Source organism: Myotis myotis, unplaced genomic scaffold (assembly GCF_014108235.1).
Source record: "Myotis myotis isolate mMyoMyo1 unplaced genomic scaffold, mMyoMyo1.p scaffold_m19_p_15, whole genome shotgun sequence".
In the NCBI taxonomy this organism is placed as follows: domain Eukaryota; kingdom Metazoa; phylum Chordata; class Mammalia; order Chiroptera; family Vespertilionidae; genus Myotis; species Myotis myotis.
In genome coordinates this window covers 48,276,050-48,298,238 of record NW_023416319.1, presented here as the reverse complement: position 1 = coordinate 48,298,238, position 22,189 = coordinate 48,276,050, and the positions used below count along the sequence as shown (strand labels likewise).

Below are 22,189 nucleotides of genomic sequence, written 5' to 3'. Positions count from 1 at the left end.
CTGAAATAAAAAAAAAAAAAAAAATTTTTTAAAAAGAGGAGCAGCAGTGATTCTGAGCTCTGGAGGGGGGCTAACAGGGCTGCGCCAGGCCGCCAGTACATGCTCACTAAATGCTTACTGAACTAATGGGCTGAAGAGACGGGTTCCAGGCCTGGCCCTGCCACTAATTCACTGCTGTCCTTGGATATGGCCAGTTGTTTCCATAGTTGGGTGTCTTGGGCTAGAAAAGCAAAGGTCAGACTAGGTAACCGGGGAAAGTCCCAGAGCCAGGGAGGTTCCGGAGTGGACGGAGGTTTCACACTTCTCTCCCCAGTGCTCCAAGGCGAAGAGGAGGACACGATGCAACTTCTGGGGGGACCCTCCAGGGCAGGGGTTCTGAGGTGGCAGAGCCCCCCCCACCACCACCACCACAAGCGCCAACCTCTGTGGGTGGATGGCTGGAGTTGTTGGGAAATGAGAACTGGGGTAGGGCAGGAAAAAAGATGGGAATGGGCGCAGTTCCCATTAAAGCCAGACACCAAAATATAAGTTTGGAAGAGATTATATTTTAACAACCATCCCCCGCCCCCACCTCCCACCCCCCACCCCCACCCCTCCTCAGAATAGCTTTGCCGTTTTTTTGGCAAAGCAATTATCTGCATTGAATTGGACCCTCCAAGAGACCAAAAATCTGGGAAAGACTCGGGGGGGCGGGGGGAGCCCCCATGTCTGGGAGCCTGGGAGAGGCAGGCATTGGTTCTCTGCAGACACCCGGCCCAGCAGAGGGTGCAGTCCTATGGGCCCAGAATTCACGTGTGTGTGTGTGTGTGTGTGTGTGTGTGTGTGTGTGTGTGTGTGTTGGGCGGGAGGGGAATAGGTAATGCCAATGGGGAGCGGAAAGAGGATCAGTCATGCCAATGAAGCCCCCAGCCCCTATTGCTGGGGAAAACACATCTGGAGGGTCCGCTAGCCCCTGGGCCATTCCAGACCTGCCCTGAATTTTCCAGAGACAAAGATCACAAGGTCAGACCAACGCAAGTCTCTGATACACTGCCACTTCCGGCCATCAAGGCCCTAAGCCAGGCAGGCTGTTTCCCCAGGTGTCCAGTGAAGGGCTGAAGTTGGCGATGTCTAGCGGCCATGCCTGCTCTGACAGTGGGTGATGCTAAGACTCGACATCACCTACCACCACTCAGGCCCCACCCCAGAGACCTGGGAAGAAGTCCCCAGTCCCCAGCCGGCTGTCTAAGCTGAGGCTGGGCAGAGTGGAGTCCCCACACCGTCTGTCCTCAACAGCCTGCCACAGCTGAAACCTTCAAGTGGTTACAATTACAGCCGGGCTAACAGGATTAGGGGCGCATTGAAATCTAAGAAATCTAATTAGCTCAGACACCCCGGCCTCCCCCAGCATGATCCTGCAGTAACCCCAGCAGCTGGGCCTGACAGGTGGGGCCCGGGGCCCTCCCAGGCTACAGTCATTACCTGTGCAGGTGTGCCAAACTGGGCCAGGCTTCCCGGGGAGGTGCCAGCCCAGCCTGCCCAGCTGCTCCCTACTCTGGACCCCACCCGATGCAGCCCTGTCCTGGGGTGGCACTCAGATGAGCTTCAGAAAACCAGGCACAGGTCCTGGGCAGCAGGCAGGCTACGCAGAAGGAACCCAAGAGCTCCCACAGGGCAGCTACCCCACAGGGCCTGGGCACTGACTCAGCCAGAGGAGGGGCAGGCTGAGTCAACGTCTGTATCTATAGAAACCATCGCAGCCCAGGGAAGAGCCTTGGGCTGCACAGGAACCTGGGGCCTAAACACATTTCTGCTTCCTGATCCAGGGCCAGGGATGGTGGTGAAGGCCCATGCACAAACATGTGCACCCAAGAAGTCATGGAAGGATTTAGGGCGCAGAGCAAGCTCAGGGGCACAGTTGCAGGTGGGGTGGGCTGTGTGCTGCCAAAAGTGGGAGCAGGGACAGGTGAGCCCACCTGTGGCCTTTCCTGGGCACAGCTCCTCCTGCTTACCTAAGGCCCCCACCCCTATTCTCAGGGTCCCCGCCAGCCTCTGCATCAGGGTCCTGTCTGGTCGGTGGGCTGAGAAGGTGGTAGCACAAGAGTGGTGGCATCTGTGAGGCCTGACGTTGAGTCCTGGCTTATTCACAGCCGTGTCACCTCTGCGAATCTCGGTTTTCTTCTGTTAAATGGGGGTAATTCCAAATAGTAGCTGGCTGCACTGTTATCCTCGGGGTTAATCAAAGTTGGAGAGTGCTTCCAAATCCGCCCAGTGCCACACAAAGGCAAGGGCCGCGGTTATTGCTGCATCGCGCGCCCCGTGGCAGGCAGCCAGCTGGTAGTGGTTAATTATTTATTTAGACTGATCTTCCTGCCCTGACTGGGCTGTAAACTCCGAAGCAACAGGAACCGACTTACACACTTCTGGGTCTCACTGGCCACAGTCCTCACACGGTGGACTCTCAGGAAATATCTATGGCAACAATGCTGGGCCCCTGACCAAAACCCCACCCCTTTATGTATCTCCTTCCTTCTCCTCATCCCGGATCCAATGAGAGAAAGTGCCAAGAGGCAAGCCCAGCACCCAAAGACAGAGGCTGGTGAGCCCCCGGGCAGACCCTTCCCCACTCCCCCCAGGTTACGCCCCATAAGGCTGGAAGCAGCCACTTGCAGGATGTCCCCCACCCCGTAGCAGTGTGGCTTGTTTGGTCAGGATCCAACCTCAGATTATACCTGGAGCTTACAGCCCAGTCAGCCTCTGCCTCCCTCAACCTCAGGGGCTTGACTGATCATTCAGGAAAGAACAAAGCTGGGATCTGCAGGAGCAGAGTGAGGTCAGGAGGTGTTGATTTCCAGAAGGTATGCTATGCAGTAGAGCATGCTAACAGCCAGAGCTGTCCATTGAAGGCAGAAGCTGCCTATAGGTGGTGAGTGCCTTGTCATGGGGGGCATGCAAGCCAAGGCTAGACAATAAGCTGTCAGGGAGGTAGGCTTGGGTGGGAGAACAGCACCTGAAAATGCTTCTAGCACCCCAATCCAAACCCTTTGTGCCCAGAGCCTGCCAGGACTTTGGGGGATACACTCCCAGGACTCTGGTGTGACAACATCTGTCTCATCCTCACAGCAACCAAGTGGGTGAGAGGGGTTCTGCCTCTGGATCCATTTTACAGATGAGGAAACTGAGGTCCTGGCAGAGTGATGCTGCCGGCCCAAAGGAGCCAGCCAGCTACAGGCTCCTGCCACTTCTCCCCCACCTCCTGTGCCTGTTTTTAATCAGCCTCCCTTTATCCTCCCTGAGGGCAGGGCCCAACCTCATACCTTAGAATCCTCCCTGGAGCTTACAGCCCTGACCAGGCTCTGCCTCCCTTCATCCTCGGGGGCTCTAGGGACAAAGAGCGCCCCCCCCCCCCCGCCCCCTGAGGCCACAGGGTCCTGCTGAGAGGCCAGAGTTGTCACTAGGCAAGACTACAGCGGTGTCCAGGGTAATTACAGCAGCCCGGCCTTTGTTGTCCATACAAAACCTAAGGAACCTCATAAAGATGAGGCAGTGATAGAAGCCAGGCAAGAGCCCTCGGGAGCAAAGTTATGAATGAAAACGTATGGGACCCAGTCATGGCCTGGCAGGCCCTGCTTCCTGGTTCCGTGACAGAGTGCCCAAAGAAGCTTCCGGAAATTAACCTGTTGGTTCCTGAGTTTCTTACAGCAACGTCTCTCCCTGGGCCTGGGGTCACAGCATCTACTGGGCTCTGGCCAAGGCCAGAGAACTTAGTATCGGTGGCTTCACACACGGGGACTCTTGGGACAAAACTCTTAGGACACAGCAGGCCTCAGAGTGTCTGCCTTCCTTTCCACCTCCCATCTCTGTCCATCAGGGAAAAAGTGAAGTCTGCAGCTCTTCTGAGTTGCGCCCTTCCCTCTGCAGTTTTCCAGGGTCAGTTGACAATGGACACCTGTCCAGTGGAGGCCCATCTCTGGGGACCAGGAATGGAGATAATGTTGTGTGACTTTCACTAGGGAAGTGAGTGTGTGTGTGTGTGTGTGTGTGTGTGAGGAGAGAGAGAGAGAGAGAGAGAGAGAGAGAGAGAGAGAGAGAGAGACAGACAGACACCATGGCTCTGTGGCCAAACCCCACTGTCTCTGAGCCTTTCCTGACTTTGCTCCTGGCTGTGAAGGGGAGGATGGGCCTTCCCTCTTTCCTTAGGAAGAAAAGAGGGCATTTTGTCCCCACAAAGAAGCCAGCAATCCTTTTCTGCATAGACAGGGCTAGTTATCAAAATTTCCCATAAGTCCAGTAATTTCTTATTCCCAACTCTTCTCTGTGAGCCATACGCTGAGTGCCTCAAAACTCAATCCAAAACCATTTAAAACTTTTGAAATTGTCCCAGTCTCCTGGCCCAGGTCACTGCCACCAACTCTCAGAAGTCAAAAGTTTGGGGATTTGCATGTGAAAACAGCATTTCATAACCTCGTGACTTGGGACAAGGAGATGGTTCTGTCCTTTCGGGAAAAACAAAACCCAACCGAAATCATAAAACTCAGAAGAAAACACCATCTCCCTCCAAATCCTTCCCTGGGCCCCGAAGTCACACGTGCTCTGTGGCAGATACAGTTTTCAATGTGTCTTTTGTTTGATGCTGGTGTTTCAACATCCTCAACTTGAAGAAAGAAAGGCCAGCAGAGGCTTGGGGCATTCACTAACCACACTGCCAGGGCCAGGCAAGCGAGCAGGCCGGGGCCAGGAATTCCCCCCACGCTGGGACCCCCCCCCCCCCAAAGCAGCCAGGACAAAATTAGGGGCTGGATCCCTCTTCTAAACTTCCCAGATAGCTTACAAGACACTTTTAAACTCCCTGAACCATACAAACACCAGGGAAGGCAAGTTGGAGTTCATCACCAGCCAAGCTGCCCATTCTGCAGCCAGAGCGCCTGCCTCTTTATCTCCACCTTCAAAAAAACAAAAATAAGCAAAGCCAGGCTCCTCTGGGAACAGCCTCTGGCCTCCTGCCCTGACCTGTGCAACCAGCCTGTGCTCACACCCACAGGGAGGAGGAGACAGCCCTGGTGAGCCCTCTGGTCCACCAGGCCCTGTCCCCAGGTTGCAGCAGAGACAAACTGTTGCTCAAGAAAGTCCTCCAGAAAACCCTTGGCAGCACCAGGCAGCTCGGGGCTCCTACCCAGCACCAAGCCAGTGGCTTCCGTAGGAGGCTTCCCACTACCCTTTTGCTAGTAAATCTGTGGTGGTGGGTCTCCCTCTCCCATGCCCTAGGCATCTTCTACCCAGGGGGCTCCCAATGGCCATGGCAGAACAGGGAGGAGGAGAAGGCTGGCGGAGCAGTGCCCTCGCCCTGCCAGCCCAGCCGCCAGCTTCTTGGAGGACCTCTGAGAGAACATTTGTTTGGGCTGCCAAGTTAAATCTTCCTCCCTCATGTCAGGGCATTGGAAAAGCAGTCAGGGGAGAGGAGAAGGGGGGGCGCGGGGGAAGGAGCAGCGGGAGGGAGGGAGGGAGGAAGGGAGGGAAGCAGGCAGGCAGGCGAGCAAGCTCTCGGAGCCCCAGTTACTCAGGCACTGCCGGTTCTGGAAGCTGGCGGCTCCGGCTCCGAGGGAGGCGCGGCCGCAACTCTGGACACCCAGGCAGGGGCCCGGCCGCCAGGCCTCCGGGGTCCCGCACCAGGTGCCAGAGGCCCCGGGCCGGCGCCTGGGGAGTGGCCCTCGCTCTGTGCCCCACGGGAGCGTCGAGGTGCTAAGGGAAGCAGAGGCAGAAAAGTTTGGGGCAGGTAGAGGGGGAGGGCCAGGGGGCCCCACCTTGGGGCAGCCCCTCGGGGAGGATTGGGGGGCGCGGGCCGGCGGCCCCGGCGCGCTCCCGCCCGGGTTGTTTACATTCCTGGAGTGTCTTTTAAACCCGGGGCCGAGGCCGGCTCCCGGCCTGCTCCGGAGGCTCCGGGGCAGTCTCCCGTGAAAATCTGCTGGCGCACAATGGCCGGGAAGGCGGCCACCCCTCGCCCGCGCCCTCGCTGCTCCGGGGCGGGGAGCCTGCCCTCCGCACCGGGCCCTCTCCCCGCCCGGCTGGCTTCCTGGACAGATGTCCCCGGCGAGGGGGCGACGCGCGCCCGCTGCCCGCGCTCCAGACGCCGAGGCCGCGCTCCCCACTGTTTTCTCCCCAGCCGAGACGCCAGGAATGTGAAACAAGCGCCCAGAGCCCGCCCCCCACCCCAGCTCCAGCCCTGGCCCGGCCCCCCAACCTCCGCCCCGGCTGGCCTCCCACTCCCCAGGGGCCGCCGCCGCCGCCGCCGGAGACGAAGAGGAAGAAAGAACCCGGGGAAATTACTTTCGTATTGGCGACGCGCGCGCACACACACGCCTATCTCCCCGCGGGGCTCCCCTCCCGGCCGGGGCAGCCCCATCCCGGCGCTGCCTTGAATGCCCCTCCGGAGGGTGAAGACCCACAGGAAGCCGCTGCGCACCCCCCTCGGCGGGGAACGCCGGCGCTGCGCACCGCGTCTCCCCGGGCGATTCACACACAAACAACTTCACCGCGCCCCCACCTCCCATTGACAAAAGTGTGCGTTTTCCCTGGAAATTCAGATGCACAACTTAACACCGCCGCCCCTAGCCACCCCGAAATCCGCCGCGGTCCCTCGCGGTTCTCGTACAGACAGGCTCACAACTTCGCGTCCTCGCAAAGGAGGCGAGGGAGACGGAGGTGTTCCCAGCCCTATCCTTCGCTCCCTCCCTCCTGCCCCGAATCCCGGTCCTGCCCGGCCCCCGGGGTGTAGGACGAAGGTGGAGGCGCACCGGCAGGAGGCGGGCAGCTGGTCCGCGCGCTCACAGCCGTACCAGTCCCGCACAGCCGAGGAGCCCGGCCCCCGCGGGCAGCCCGAGCCGGCTCCGCACAGCCAGGCATTCGCCGGCCGCCTGGGCCTCGGCCCCCGGCCGCCACAGGGAGCGCAGCGGAGCCCGGTGGCCGGCCGCTCGCCCGCCTCGCTCTCCGAGCCCCGGTGGACCCTTCGACGGAAAAGCCCCAAGCATCAGGCGCCGCACGCTCGCACCCCAAGAGTCCACGGCGAGCGGGAGGAAGGCCCGGGGCCAGCGGGCGCCCTGGTCTGGCTTCAAACTTACCAGGCACTGCGAGCGCCGCTGCCGCCGCCGGAGGACGCGCCGCCGCCGCCGCCGTGCAGGGCCGGCTCGGGCCGGGAGGCGCGCTGCGAGGGCGCCGAGATCCGCTCCGCTCCGGCTCCTGTTCCGCGCGGACCGGGGCTGGGGTCGCCGCGCTGCGCCGGCGCTGCTCACTAGCTCGGCCGCCTGATCGCCGCTCGCCCGCCCGCCGCCCGGCCGCTCGCTCCCGGTCGCCGCCGCCGCTCGCTGTTTAATGTCCACAGACAGTGAAAAGGAACTCGGCGTTAGGGGGTGAGTAAGTGAATCAACTCGCCCGGAGCCGAGCAAGTTGAAGTGTCAGATTACATTGGCTATTCTATTTCCAAAGGGCCCCGCGCCGCCGGCCGCCCGCAAAAGCCGGCGCGGAGTGCCAGACGGAGCGGAGCGCCGAGCCGCCGCTGCCGCCGGCGCTCGGCTCTCCTCCGCTTTGCGCGCTCTCTCCTCTCCGCTCTCTTTCCCTTGCCTTTTCTCCTCTTTCTTTCCCTCCTTTCCTTTCCCTTCTTTTGCTTTCTTTCTTACCCGCTCCTCGGTCTGAGCCCTCTTCAAGCTTTCCCCCTCTCTGGCTCTGATGGACTTCATGTAACACCCCCCCACCCCAGCCACCCACCTCCCTTTTCTCTCCTCCTCCCACCACTACTCCCTGACCTCCCCCACTCCTACCCCAGCAACTTTGGAGTCGGAGAGAAATGCTGAGCTTGGAAGGGACCACACTGGGAAGGGGGCTAAAATCACCCGGTTCACTGGAGTGACCCCCTTCGGACGCACGCCCCCGACTGGAATGCACACCCGGCTGCAAACGCAGTCAGGTCCCCGAATTGGGGGTGAGCGAGTTGCTAACAAGGTCGTCAACGCCTTCCTCTGCAGGGGGGATTCTTCCCAAAGCCGGGACAGGTGGGTGGGGCGAGCAGAGGACACATCACCACCACCTCCAAGGGCGATGTTGGGGAGGCTGGAGCGCAGCACTCCGACGGCTGGGAAGGAGAGGTGCGCGCGGTCTGTCTCGGGCACCCATCGCATCCCGAGGCGTGTAGATTCCCTGAAGGCCCCAGGGAGTGCCCGGAGCCCAACACTCCCGGTCGAGGTGGAGGCGTCCGGACCCGGGCCCAGCCCTCCGTCTCGAGCTGGACACCGCCTCGGGGTCTGCGGAGAGCGTGGGCACTCACACGGCGCAGTTTGGTGCTCCCACTCGCGGCATTTCCCTCGCAGACCCACCCCTGAGAGCGTCTAAGTGGGCGCCCACCTTGGCTCACGTCCACTGCCACTCACACGGAAACTCCTACACAAATGGCACACACATTGGCGCCCACACTCAGTATTGCAAACACGCTTCCTCGCGCATACACACGCAAACACGCACACGTACCCTCACAAATATGCGTGTACACGGCCATAGCAAGCACACTCACAGACGCACGCGATTTCACATGCACACACACACACACACACACACACACATCGGTGTGCAACCACACATGCACTCAAAAAACAAAACATCACCCACCCTGTGCACTAAATCCTCACGTTCACGTACACATACAAACACACCTCCTCCTCCCTTCCTCTTCCACACCTCTTCCTCAAGCCCACCACCCGTGGTGCCTCCATCCCACATCATAACCGCCGCTCGAGCAGCACGGGTTGGACACAGACACAGACACTCGCGCGCCCGCACGCGCTTCCCTCCCCACACCAGCCGGGGCGGCTCCAGCCCGGCTCCCGGGGCGGGTTCCAGGTGTGGCGGCGACTCCGCTCTCCATGTTTTGCAGCCCGCCGCGGTGTCGGAGGCGAGGCGAGGAAGGGAGCTGGAATAACAAAGGCAAGTTGGGGAGAGCGCAAGGGGGCGCAGCCCCGGCCGGGCCGCGGGGGGAGCCCTGCTTGGCCAAGGCTCGGGAGGCTGCAGGGTCTGGGGCGCCTGGAGCTGGAGGTGGGGGTGAGGGAGAGTGGGGGTCGAGGGGCGGGGCCGCGGCGTGACGTCAGAGAACAATGACACCGCCGGGGGCGGACACCGGGAGGCAGCGGGGTGGGGGTCTCCCGCGGGGCCTGGGACGAGCGGAAGAGTTCTTGGCTCGCTGGGGCTGCTGCCTGGTGGATGAGACCCGCTTGGGAGTGCGGCTGTGCCCCGAAGACTCGGGGGTCGCCCCCGGCCTCCTGGGCAGTGATCAGCACGCACCCTGGGCCAATGCGGGGAGCAGGCCGGAGTACCCTCCTCGCCCCCATTTTAAACATCTTTCCGAAAGCTTCTCTGACCTCGGCTTGAACTCCTTCAGGGCCAGCGAGATCACTCCTTTCGCCGGCCGCCGAGGGAGAGGAGGCAAAATGCATTTGCCAGCCCTGAATTCATCCTCAAAGCTGTACTAGCCCGCGAACTCAGCCTGGATTCCTGAGGGCTGAGGACTGCCGCTCAGGTCCAGGGGGCGAGGGGGCGTGGGGGTGCCGGGAGCCGGCTTGGTTTTTCAGGGGAAATCCTACCTCCCTGTGCCATTAGGGGCAGGGGAGGCCCTCCTTTCCGGGCCTCAGTCTTCCGAACTGTCACATGGACCGCTTTCTCGCTGCTCTGGCACAGGTGGCAGCTGAACATCCCTGGAGAGGATGGATGGCATGAAAGCTCCAGACCTCTAGGGACACCAGGGAGGCATGGTCCCCGCGCATTCCTGTGGGAGGAAGCCCCTCCCCCTCGGCCTCTGGATGGCCCAGTTTCCTAGGCAAGGACATGGTGGTGGTGGTGGGGGGGGGGCAACCTGAGAAACCCTTGGCCTGGCCCAGGGCTGGCAGGTGGGAACTCAGCTTGCTAAGTGGTGGCTGGAGCCACGGCTGCCCTCCACTCCCAGCGATTCACAGCATTGCAACAGCCACAGTGCCACCCTCACCCATGTCCAAAACCTCAGGGCAGAGTTTCTGATGGTCAAGGACCTGAAGGGCACAATCTAGACCAGTTCTTATTGCTTTGATGATCATCTAGGTCAGGAAGCTCAGTCCTCTGAACATTTCTCAGTGAGTGAGGGCTCACCACCTCCAGGAGGTGGAGGATGCCCGTGACCTTGGGGATCACCCCTCATGTTGAAAAGCTCCTGTCCAGAAGACTCCCACCCCCACCCCACCCAGTTCCCTTTACATCTGCAAACTGGGAAGCTATTGCAGAGGGCAGAGGAGCCCAGCCCAGCACAAAAGCAAGCCCAACACTCTGTAGCATGGAGCCTCAGAAAATTCCAGCTCTTCCCACTGGCCAAGCATGACACTTGATGGCAGCAAGGCGAAGAAATCTCACCTGGACCCAAGCCTCCAGGGGACCCTGGGCTCCCGTTCTTGGGGCTCAGGCCTTTGCAGTCTCTATTCATTTTTCAGGGAAATAACAAGGCAGATTGGATCCCTGTGGGGTCTTAGAAGAAGCCATGATTATTTTGTACCTACTGTGTGCTGGGTACTCTGTTGAAGGCCTCTTAGCATTAACGTATTGAATTTTCGCATTGCCTGGAGTTAGGTTTATTACCATCCCCCCTTCAGAGAAGACTATATTGTTGAGTGATGTGCCCAAGGTCAATCCTGATTCGAATTCAGACTCTCATTGACAAACATTCCTTCTGGCCTCTCAGCCCCAGCTCCACATCCTCATCCATCAATGCTGTGATCCTAGACAAGTTGCTAGCCCTCTCTGGGCTTCTGTAAACCAAGCATAAGGTTTATGGCAGTGGTCATGCTTCTTTGGGGATTGTATGTCCTAACCCGCTCTCTGGGCCTTGGCCTCCGTGGGCCTGGATCTCTGGGGGTGAAGCAGCAAGGAAAGTGCTTTACTTTCCACCCACTGAGTCCTATTCAGCTAGAACAGACCCACAAGTCACCTGGCTGCAGAGGCAGCTTCAGTGCCATCAGGAAGGTACAGGCTACATGGGTTGGCCTGTGGGCACCAATGCAGGGGCAGGCCCACACCCACCTCCAGAGAGCGGACTCAAGTGCTATTAATTTCCTTAGGTCGGGAGCTGTCAGTGGAGAAGTGGCCATTGGTTAGGCCTGGACCAGGGGAGCAGGGAGCCGAGAAGTCCAGGGAGCCAGGAGGAAGGCAGGGGTGGGAGGCTTTAGGTCCTGGTGCAAAGCAGAGGACCTGTGCAGATTGCGGGGAGTCCAGCCTCGTCCTGGGGCCTCCGTGGGCTGGGGATCAGAGGACTGGCACGCGTGGGGGTGGACACCTACCTCTCCAGGACTGCCTTCTCTGTTTCACTCTCCACGCCGCACTTCCCAAAAGTGGGCCAGGGAGTTAGGGGCAGAAGGAAGGCCACTTATTGTGTGCTTACTGTGCGCCCAGCACTTTGGAAATACTCTCTCATTCTGTCCTCTCCACAAACCAGAAAGTGTAATTCCTGCTCCCCCCCCCCCACACACACCCCCCAGGAAAAGCTCAGAGAGGTTAAGTGACCTGCTCAGTGTGGCTGGGATTGGTTCAGGACTGGGCTGGGCCAGGGTTGAGAATGGGGACTTGTCTTCATCCCAGCACCAGCACTGGTCCCTCCCTCACCTCCCAGGGAATGGTCAGGGCCCATCCCATGGCAGGGGGGGAACAGGGAGTCCATGTAGTCTCCTTGCTGTGGTGAATCCAGGAGGCATTCGGTTACTGCCCAGCTCGGGGGCCTATGCCTCTCAGGGTGGGTGGGTCCAGTCGATAGCGTATTCCCTTCAGCACATCAGGCTGCCCTGGTCCACCTGCTCCCCATGTTCCAATCCCATTGCCCCTCTAATCTCTGAGGCCACACCTTCCCAGCCTCCTCGGCTCTTCTAGGCCCTTCCAGCAAGCATGCTATCTTCTCGGTTTCCATCACAGAGCTCTGCCCTGTGGTCCCAGACACAGCTCAGCTACCACCCCCTTCCTCCAAAGGGAGGTCCTGGAGAGGGGACTGAGAGCTGCCTCGGAGCAGGGACACTCGCCCCAACAGGCCGCTGCCCAACGGAGGTGCGGCTTGAGCACATCACGGACGCGCTGTGCTCTGCTTCCTCGTCTGTCAAGTTACTGTGGAACACACAGGGGATGCTGGATGGAGCTTTTGCCTTTGAGTGTCCTGTGATTCTGCAGGTCTGAGTCTTCAACCCTTGGACTGAGCTACAGTGGAATTTAGGGTTCAGGGGGACCTTGCTTTGGGGGGTGTGCTCAGACAACCCCTGGTGTACACAGAGGGAGCTGTGACTAGGCAATGACCTTAACACCTTGCTTCATGGGGTACCTCTCCCCCTCTGAGCCTCACATGGGCCCACGTGTGACTAAACTGAGCCCCAAAGGGAGGCGGTGGCTTTCCCATGGCCTCACAGCTGGGAAGTGCCAGAGCTGGACTGAGGGCCCAGCCTCCCGGTCCAGCGCCCTCTCCCTGTGCCGGTGCCCTTAGAGGAGCAATCTGGGAGCCAGTGCTCCATGCAGCACTGCCAGGGGGAAGTCTGGAACCAGAGGCTGGAGAAGGCCTAGCCTTCTCCCTCTGTCCTGACAGCTCCTGCGCCCTGAGGGAGGAGTCTCCTTCCCCACTGGGGGAGTGGGAGGAGCTCTCAGCCTCAGCACCTCCCCTCCTCACCTGGACAGAAGTCTTCCAGCCCCAAGGCTCCTCCTCCCTTGCCGGCCCCTTGGAGCTGGGTAGCTTCCAGCATTGCCAGCACCTTATACACACTCTTCCCTCATGCTCTTCCTGCCTCCTGGGCACACCCCTCCGCCTTCCAGGCCAGGATCCTAACCTGATAATTCCAGTGATGTGCTGTCTACCGTCTCAGTCTCAACCCCCACCTGCTGCTGTCCCTGCCTCCAGTGTCATTATCACCATAGCCGTTACTATCCAACTCTGACCGTGTGGGGAGTAAGTATCTCCTACACATGAACTCCTTAGTCTTCTCAGGAGCTGAGGAGGAGGAGTAGTAACATCCATTTTACAGATGAGAAAACTGAGGCAGAGGGAATTTCATTTGCCCAGTGTGACACCTCACCAGTCCAGGGGGTTATTTTGATGATGTGCACCCATATCCCCCCACCGCAGTCCACCTCCCAGCAGGAGCGCCGGTGCAGGCTGACTCAGTGCTCTGTCCCACCAGCCAGCATGGTGCTGAGCGACTGACGGCCAGTCGAGTGCAGTGCAGGGGTCACACAAGGGTGAGCCAGACTCAGCCCTTCAGGAGCTATCAGGAAGGACTGGCCACAGCAAATGCCACCCTGAGAGTTTGAGGGAAAGAGAGGGGTTCACGTGGAGTGGGCTCCGGACGGCAAGCTCCGCCGGGGGCCGTGGGGAAACAGACCAGAGTGAGGCACGGCCTGCGCAAGGTCACACAGCCAGGGCGAGGCAGCATCTGGGTTGAGACCCAGCTCTCAGCGTGTCGTGCCTTCTTGCACCTTGCAGCCAGCTGTGGGGCCTCTGCCTGTGCTCTTTTTCAAGGACACTCGGTCCCAGACGCCTCCACGATGCTGAGCTGTTCGATGAGTGGCTCCAGTCCTTCTCTCCCCTCTATTAAAATTTTTTTTAAAGAAGAAGAAAGAAAGAAATCCAGGCATTGTCCCTGCCTGCAGCTGGTGCCAACTAGAATCCCGCCGAACAGAATGGAGCTGAGAGCTCGGCCGCCCAGGGGCCTGGCTGCTGACACAGGGCCTTTCTATTGTGCTTTCTGCTGGGGGCCCAGGCTGACGCTGCGGCCCCTCCACGGGAGCCCTCTTCACCTGCCTTGCTGGCCCCAGTTCTGAGTCTCCTGCTGCCACTTGGAAGGGCTGTAGGAGTACTGCCACCCCTGCTTTCCTTCCGCACTGACCCTCAGCCTGAGGTGAGCTGTCTCCCTCCCTTCCTGCCAGCCGCGCCCCCCCCCCCCCCCCCCGACGGCTCTTCGGATGCCAGCCTGGGAGAGTGGCAGAAATCCTACCTCCATGGAATCATTGGGAACACTGGTTTGATTTCAGAACATGCCAGGAATTTCCATCCTCCCCTCCCTCTGACTTGGTAGTTGCCAGTCCAGGCTCACCCATTAAGGCAGTTTACAGTGGTGAAGGCCTGGGGGTTGTGGGGTATGGGGGCAGAGACACAAAAATGGCTTTTAAAGTCACTGGTTCAGCCCTGGCTGGGTAGCTCAGTTGGTTAGAGCATCATCCCCATACACCAACATTGCGGGTTTGATCCCAGGTCATGGCACATATGAGAATCAACCAATGAATGCATGAGTAAGTGGAACAACAAATCGATGTTCTCTCTCTCTCTCTCTCTCTCTCTCTCTCTCTCTCTCTCTCTCTCTCTCCTTCCTTTCTCTCCCCCTTCCTCTCTCTTTAAAATCAACCAATAAATAAAAATAAACAGTTTCACCTGTTCCTTCTGCTCCAAGAGACTCGTCTTAGGTGGGAAAGGGTTCCCCAGACTCTCCCTGGCTATTGTCATTTATTCTCCTGTACCCCCTCCTTTAAAACCTTGAGCTCCCTTTTGCACACACACACCCTCCCCCATCACAAGCTGATCAGGCCCATATCACCCCAAGCAGCAGCCCTAAGATCAGCAGCCTGGCCAGCATCCAGTGTCCACTAGAACCCTTGGGCTTGGCCCTGCCATCAGAGCCAGCTTTCGGAGCTGCCCGCTTACTCCAGTGGGCACAGCACTTCAGAGTTTACGGACAGCACTTTATGTCTCACCTGAGTACCACAGCAGCCTGAAGATCCAGACAGAGATTGCACAATCCACTCTGGAGAGGAGGCAACTGAGGGTGCCAGCGGATTGGCCAGGATCATACAGGAAAGGGCAGAGTTGGTATTTGAACGGTGGTCTCTTGATTCCATGTCACTAAGCAGGGGTGGAGACCTGGGTGGCTGTGGTCTCAGAGGATGGCATTCCCAGCTCTCCATATGCTGCCAGGAGACAGGATCCCAGACACATGGATTTATTCAACTAGTAGCTATTGAATACCTGCATTGTGCCAGGCACGGGACTAGGCACTGGGGATCCAACAGTGAATGAAACGGGTGGTCCACGCTGTCACAGGCTGATATCCTGGTGAGGAGACACACACCAAACCGTGTGGAAGACCTCCGTGTGTACCAGCCCAAATGCGCTGGAAGAAGCCCCTGGCTGGGAGGCTGGAGACGCAGGTTCTAGCCCCAGTGTTGCCCCGAATTCTCCGTGTGACGTTGGATGAGGTTTTCCACCTGTGACATTTGCAAGTATGTGGTCTTCACACATTTGCTGAGGTCCCTTCCCTACTCCCAGCCTCTGAGTCAAGTGGTTAATGATTTCCTGGCATGAATGATTACCCTGATTAATTTTTTTAAAACCTGACATTTCATAGGCTCTCAGGGCCAGAAAGGGGCTACCTTGGTCATCTCATCTGAGCCCCTCACGAAGGAAGAAGCCTCCGGCCTCATTCTTTCCAGGGGGGGACTGTGCCCGCTAGCATCCTTCTGAGAATGGGTGCTGGCTGCCTCAGAGCAGACGCTGCCCAGTGGTGTGCTGGTAAATGTTTAACACCTGGCTCTCTGAAAGTGGGGAAAACCTGATTTATAGCATTTGCCGATTTCCACGGTGTAAATACTCCCACCATGGCCAATTTCAGGCTGCCTCTTTAACATCAACCAGCTCACACAGGTCCTACAAATGGATCCGTCAGCTCTTGTGAGCCGGCCGGGGCTGGTTCCAACAGACCACTGCTCCGCCCCTCAGAGAGGCCCTGTCCAACTTGACTTGTCAGAAAGTTCTTCCTGGTATTGAGCAAAACATCTCATTGTCCAGAACTTCTGGCCTGGATGTCCTGAGCTACTTCTCGGGTATCAGAGGACAACGGAACCCTCAGCTCCAGGAAGCCCCTCAGAGAACTGGAGGAGCTGACCCTGTCTCTCTGTGAGAAGGTAAGTTCCTGGGCCAAGTGGGGCCGGGGTATATTCACTTTCCCTCTCTGCCCTCCCCGCCCCCTCTCCCTTCTTCCCTCCCTCCCCGCCTCCCACATATATTTCTAGGGCTTCTAGGACACATCGGGCGCTGTGGCAGGTACTGTGGACACAGTGACCCATGTCTTCCGTCACACTGGCCCGTCCAATTGGAAAGTGTCCCCACTCAGCCTTTCCACCGTGGAGGCTGCGCTCCGGTGCCACCCACTCTCAGGAGCCTGCTCTGACCTACCCCTTCCCCCCGGAGGTGAACAGGCCCCCGCCCTCCCAGAGCCTTTATCGTCCCTGTTTGGCACTTATCACTTTCTACCTTGGATCACAGCTATTTGTGTACAAGGCTTATCTCGCTGCCAGACTGAGAGGCTGCGCGGGCTTGTTGAAAGAGCGTGGACTTTGGAGCCGCAGGCCTGGCTCTGAGTCCAGCCCCGCCACTTAGAGCTGTGGGCCCTCAGGGGATTCATGCCACCTTTTGCAGCCTCAGTTTCCTTATCTGTAGAGTGGGGCTGACGATGATTACTTCCCAGGTGGTTTGACCATTAAATGAGATTACAGATGTAAACCCCTTTCCTGTTCCTGTCTGGACTCCCATCCGCTTGGGGACAGAGATTGTGCCCAGTGCCTCTTTGCATTCTCCTGGTTATAACAACAACAGTCTAAACACTAACAATGGCAAACACGCATACAGCAATCGCCATGTGTAGGGTATTAGTCTAAAACACAGATATCAACCCATTTCATTCTCACATCAATCTTGTGGCAATGGGACTATTATTATTCCTGTTCATAGATGGGCAACCTGAGGCCAAGATGGGCTAGAGAGCAAGCCCCAGGTCACACAGCTAGTGAGTGGGAGAGCTGAGATTTGAACCCAGGAAAGTCTGCTCCTTAGCGGTAGAGTGCTGTTATATGGTCACAATGAAGGGCTTGGAGGGGCTTTTGGAGGGAGCAGTGTGGGTGTGAGTGCGCATGCTGCACCCCAGCCTGGGAACATCTGCGCTGGGGTGGGGGGTGAGGCTGTAGAGAGAAGCTCCTGGTCTGCCTACAGGACCACCCCAAGGCAAATTGGTTAGTGCTGGAGGGAGGACTCAGACTCAGAGGGACTGAGATCACTAATGGACAAAGCAATCAGAGAAGGCTTCATGAAAGAGGTGGCCATTGCAATGGGCCTTGACGGATGAGGAGGATTTGGATTGGGATGAACAAAGCAGAGGGCACAGCAGGAGCAAAGGTGTAGAGAAGGGAGAGGTATATTAAGGCTTCATTTAAGCATCAGGCTAGACATTCTGGTGGGTGGATGGAGCAGAGACAGTAAATGTGGGGAGGGGAGTGTTGCTCAGTCTGTGATTCAGAAACAGCTAAGGGAACCATTTCAGAGGCTTTGAAAGCCTGCTGACCCTGAAGGGTTGAGAGCCAATTGGGCTGCCCTAGGGGCCAGATGGTCACTTTGCTTCTTTATAAACTACTCTGAGATTCCAAAGTCCTAGGCGCCTGAATTGATAGCTCTGCCTCTTGGTCACATCCCTCCCTGTCTCTGAGCCTCAGTTTCACTATCTGCAAAATGGGCACGAAGAGTGGACCTTGCCAGCCAGTTGAAGGATGAACCAGGGCTGGTGGAGTGATGTGCCTGACACTCCTGGGACAGGAAGTAGGTGGGAGGTACTTGGAGGGAATGGAAAACTGGAAGGGGAGGGTTGGGAGGAGCTCTATGTGAAGGCCAGTGAGTGCCAAGCCTGCCAAATTGGCTCAGGTTGTGCCTCGTGATTCTCCCAACACCACATGCTCCATTTCTCCGGCACTGCCAAAGCCTGCCCAGCTCTGCTGGCTGAGAAGCAACCTTCCTCCCAGGCCTCTGCAGGGACAGCTCTTGGCAGGCTCTGGGCTGACCCTGTTCCTCCTGCCAGCCCGGTTCAGCCCTGCCATCCCCTCTCCAGGTAGCACTCATTGTGCTATAGAACCCTGGAGAGCATTCACTGTGTGCCAATGGCTGCTTTAAATGCCTCCCTTGTATTAACTAATTTAATCCTCACAACCACACTGTGATTACTCCTGTTTAAAATGAGGAAACTGAGGCACAAAAAGATTCAGCCAGGTCATCCCAGTGCAGCTCCATGGCGGGAAAGGTGAAGCCAGTGGAAACCGGAAGCAGGCCTGCAAGAGGGTCGTCTGGGCCCTTCTAGACGGTTCCCAGATTGGAAATACTGCAGTCTGAGCCCCTCACACTTGCCCCATGTCACAGTTCTCTGGCAGCTCCTCTGTGGCATGCATACCCAAATGTTCGCACACTCATCACTGACACCAGTCACCCAGCTCACACAGACACTCACAACCGAGGCTGCCGGTACAGGCGCTGTTCCCACCCTGCCACACAGAGAGCTGCACGCTCTCACCCACGCGCCCACGTGGTCCATGCCGACTGCAAGATACCCATGTGAGTGCCCCATCCCTACTCACACAGGCTCCTGTGTCCTCCGTATGACACAGTGGGATCTGTGGTCTCACATGGCAGACCCTGTGTCCCCTATCCAGGCTCCAGCCTCTGTGGACGTCCCTTTGGTCCAGGCATCTTCATTCTTCAGAAGGTGTGCAGTGTGTCCATTGTGGACTGCAGGCCCCACCCAAACCACTGCCCCTGCTCTGCCTCTTTCCCTAGGAACAGGGCCTTGGGGTATGGTAGGGGTTTGGGGGCTGGATGCTCACCCTTCCCCCCACTCCTGGGGCAGCGGAAGGAACAGCAGGAAGGGGAGAGTGGATTAATCCTGGCCTCCCCTCCTCCAGGCTCTCTGTGATGCTAATTCCCTCTGCCTTTGATCCACTCCCCTAGCCCAGGCCCCTAACTCGGAGCAGGAGCAGGAGCAGGCACTGGGCTGGCCCGAGGCCTGTAGATCCCCTCCTGCGGCAGATTGGGGTTTCTCGCCCCCCCCCCCCCCCCGGGAGGGGTCTTGGGGATTAGAGCCCTGGTTGCTGGCCCTGGCCTTTGCAAGAAGCTCTCCTTTGCCAGAGCTTTCTCATTCTTTCTCACTTTATACAGAAGCAAAGTGAGGCTGGGGTGAAAGGATAAGAGGCTTTGGGCCAGTGAGCGGTGGGTGGAGACCTGCAGCACAGTCTTCCACCCTCCGATCCTGCCCTTTCCACGGAAGGTCTTTGCTCTGTGGCTTGTTTAACACCACTAGTCGCTGCACGCCTGCAGCTGTGTCTTGAAGGGCATCCTCTCATTCAGGCCTCACAGCGTCTCTGCTATGGTCCTACTTTACAGGTAGGGAAACTGCCCTGGGTAGCCGTGCTGCTCAGCGGTCAAACCCAGGACATGAGCAGAGCCCCGCACTATACAGAGGAGACACAGACCCAGAGAAGGGAAGCCCGTACAGCATGTTGGCTGGGTATCCATCACTCACTTTCTAGCTACACCAGCCTTGCTCTGGACATGATTAGACTCTTCTCTGGACCCAGTGGAGCTGGGACAAGAGACGATACCCCTGCACTGCCCAGAGCAGGAGATGGGCACTGGTGAGGATGCCACACTCAGGGAGTCCCATAGAGGCATCTCCGCCAACCTGGCCCCGGGACACCCCGTAAACTCGGGCATAAGCACAATGAAAACTTTTATTGCATTGTGTTCAGTACATATAAAAGCCTACTTGTAGGCTACGGCACATTCAAATAAACAGCTGTGACCGCTATACTTCGGAACTAGAGGGTGGTGGACATCGGTGACACTGCCTCCCTGGCCCTTGCTTCGGAGAGGGAACCACTGCCTGAGAGTCATCCATCACTCCCTTCCTCTTCTTAGCAAACAGTTCTAGCTCCTGCGTGGATCCCTCGGGTAACCGCACATCGAGACACTGAATTCTAGGCTGCACTCCCAGGGGGAGCCTTCCCGCTAGGGCTGCCTTCTGCCCTAACCAGGCTCCGGGGTCTGTGCAGCGGGTGCCCCGCTTTGCCCTCACTCCAGAGAATGCTCTGAAAGGATATTTCTTCCTGGCGCAGCCCGAAGAAACAGGGCCGGCACCCTGGCCGCTGGGCAGCCCCTGAACCAGGCATGCCGCCATGCCTTTGCATAAGCTGTTCCCTGCACCTGGAATGCCCTTCCCATCTAGTCGGCTTGGGAAACCCAGTTCCATTGAGGTCCCACTCCAAGCTTCCATTTTGGGGGGAGGTTTTTCTGTGCCCTCTTGCACTCCCCCCCACAACCACACAGCATAGTTGGATGTACCCTCCCTACCCAGTCAGAGTCCTTGGTCATCCCTCTTTAGACCTTATCCCAGGGCAGATGTTCTAGAACAGGGGTGGGCAAACTTTTTGACTCGAGGGCCACAATGGGTTCTTAAACTGGACCGGAGGGCCGGAACAAAAGCATGGATGGAGTGTTTGTGTGAACTAATATAAATTCAAAGTAAACATCATTACATAAAAGGGTACAGTCTTTTTTTTTTTTTTTAGTTTTATTCATTTCAAACAGGCCGGATCCGGCCCGCGGGCCATAGTTTGCCCACGGCTGTTCTAGAAGCTACTAAGAGCAGGCTTTATCCCCAGATCCCAGGCACAATCAGGCATTAGACCCAGACAGATGCTTCCAGAACAACTAAGACATGACCAATGACATCCCTGTGGAACCCCATGGGCCAGGACCTTCAAGGTCCTAGCCAGTTGGCCCCAACGCCTGTCTAGGTGGGGGATTTGGAGGCAAGCTGGGACGAGATGCCCAGGGCTTGGGGCTGCTGTTTATCTATCTGCTGTGTTGATGGGTGTGTGCAAGACGTGTGTGCCGGCCCTTGACTTTGCCAGCAGGTGGGTGTGATCACAGGAGCGCACACGTCAATGCACCTGCCTACAGGTGCATGTGCATACATGTGGTCCCAAGTCCACAGGCCCTGCAGAGCACACAGGGTCACTTCCTTTCCCTGCTTTCATCTCCCCCTCCTGGACAAGTCGGCTTCTCCAGAGCCCTGCACAGCACGCATTTATGGGGCGCCTGCTGTGTGCCCAACCGGAGAGGCCACCAGAGCAGCGTGGGGGTGGCTGGCCACCGAGGGGGTGGGAATGAAGGAGGGTTCACACATCTCCCTGGCCTGCTCTTCCCTGAGCACTGGCCCTGAAAGCCAGGTGCCCTGCCTCCACTTCCCTTATGCGGCCCCTGAGGTCCAGAGGCCAGAGCGGGGCACCGGTGGAGACGGATGAGACCTGGGTGCAGATGGTGCAGGGCCTGCCAGATACCCTGCTGCCAGGGAAGCCTGCCATTGGGAGGGGCCACACTGAATCCTTTCCCCTTGATGACGACCTCAGTTTTGGGTGACAGTTCCCTGAGTGTCCTGTAGGAGGGCGCCATAGCTGTTAGCAGCAGTGGGGATTAAGGGTAGCTCTGAGCAGGGTCAGGGGAGACAGTGTGGGACAGCACCGAATGTCTGAATTGGGGACCGGTCACCCCTAACCCCAACGCACACATGCACACATGCTCACACCTATAGGCACACAAATACGCACAGTACACACACACACACACACACACACACACACACACGCTCACACCTATAGGCACACAAATACGCACAGTACACACACACACACACACACACGCTCACACCTATAGGCACACAAATACGCACAGTACACACACACACACACACACACACTCACACTTATAGGCACACAAATACGCACAGTACACACACACACACACACACACACACACGCTCACACCTATAGGCACACAAATACGCACAGTACACACACACACACACACACACACACGCTCACACCTATAGGCACACAAATACGCACAGTACACACACACACACACACACACACGCTCACACTTATAGGCACACAAATACGCACAGTACACACACACACACACACACACACACACGCTCACACCTATAGGCACACAAATACGCACAGTACACACACACACACACACACGCTCACACCTATAGGCACACAAATACGCACAGTACACACACACACACACACGCTCACACTTATAGGCACACAAATACGCACAGTACACACACACACACACACACACACACGCTCACACCTATAGGCACACAAATACGCACAGTACACACACACACACACACACGCTCACACTTATAGGCACACAAATACACACAGTACACACACACACACACACACACACGCTCACACCTATAGGCACACAAATACGCACAGTACACACACACACACACACGCTCAC

At 57.8% G+C, this 22,189-nt stretch overlaps 1 protein-coding gene across 9 annotated transcripts in view; it reads right to left on the bottom strand.

Moving 5' to 3' along the window:
- ZMIZ1 (zinc finger MIZ-type containing 1) overlaps nt 1-7,226 on the bottom strand; it is a 221,228-nt gene extending 214,002 nt beyond the window's left edge. For all 9 annotated transcript variants that reach the window (XM_036337244.1, XM_036337252.1, XM_036337251.1 and 6 more), the window contains exon 1: nt 7,095-7,226. The gene's annotated coding sequence lies outside the window, so the exon portion shown is untranslated. The remainder of the gene's footprint in view (nt 1-7,094) is intronic.
- Nucleotides 7,227-22,189: the final 14,963 nt, after the last annotated feature.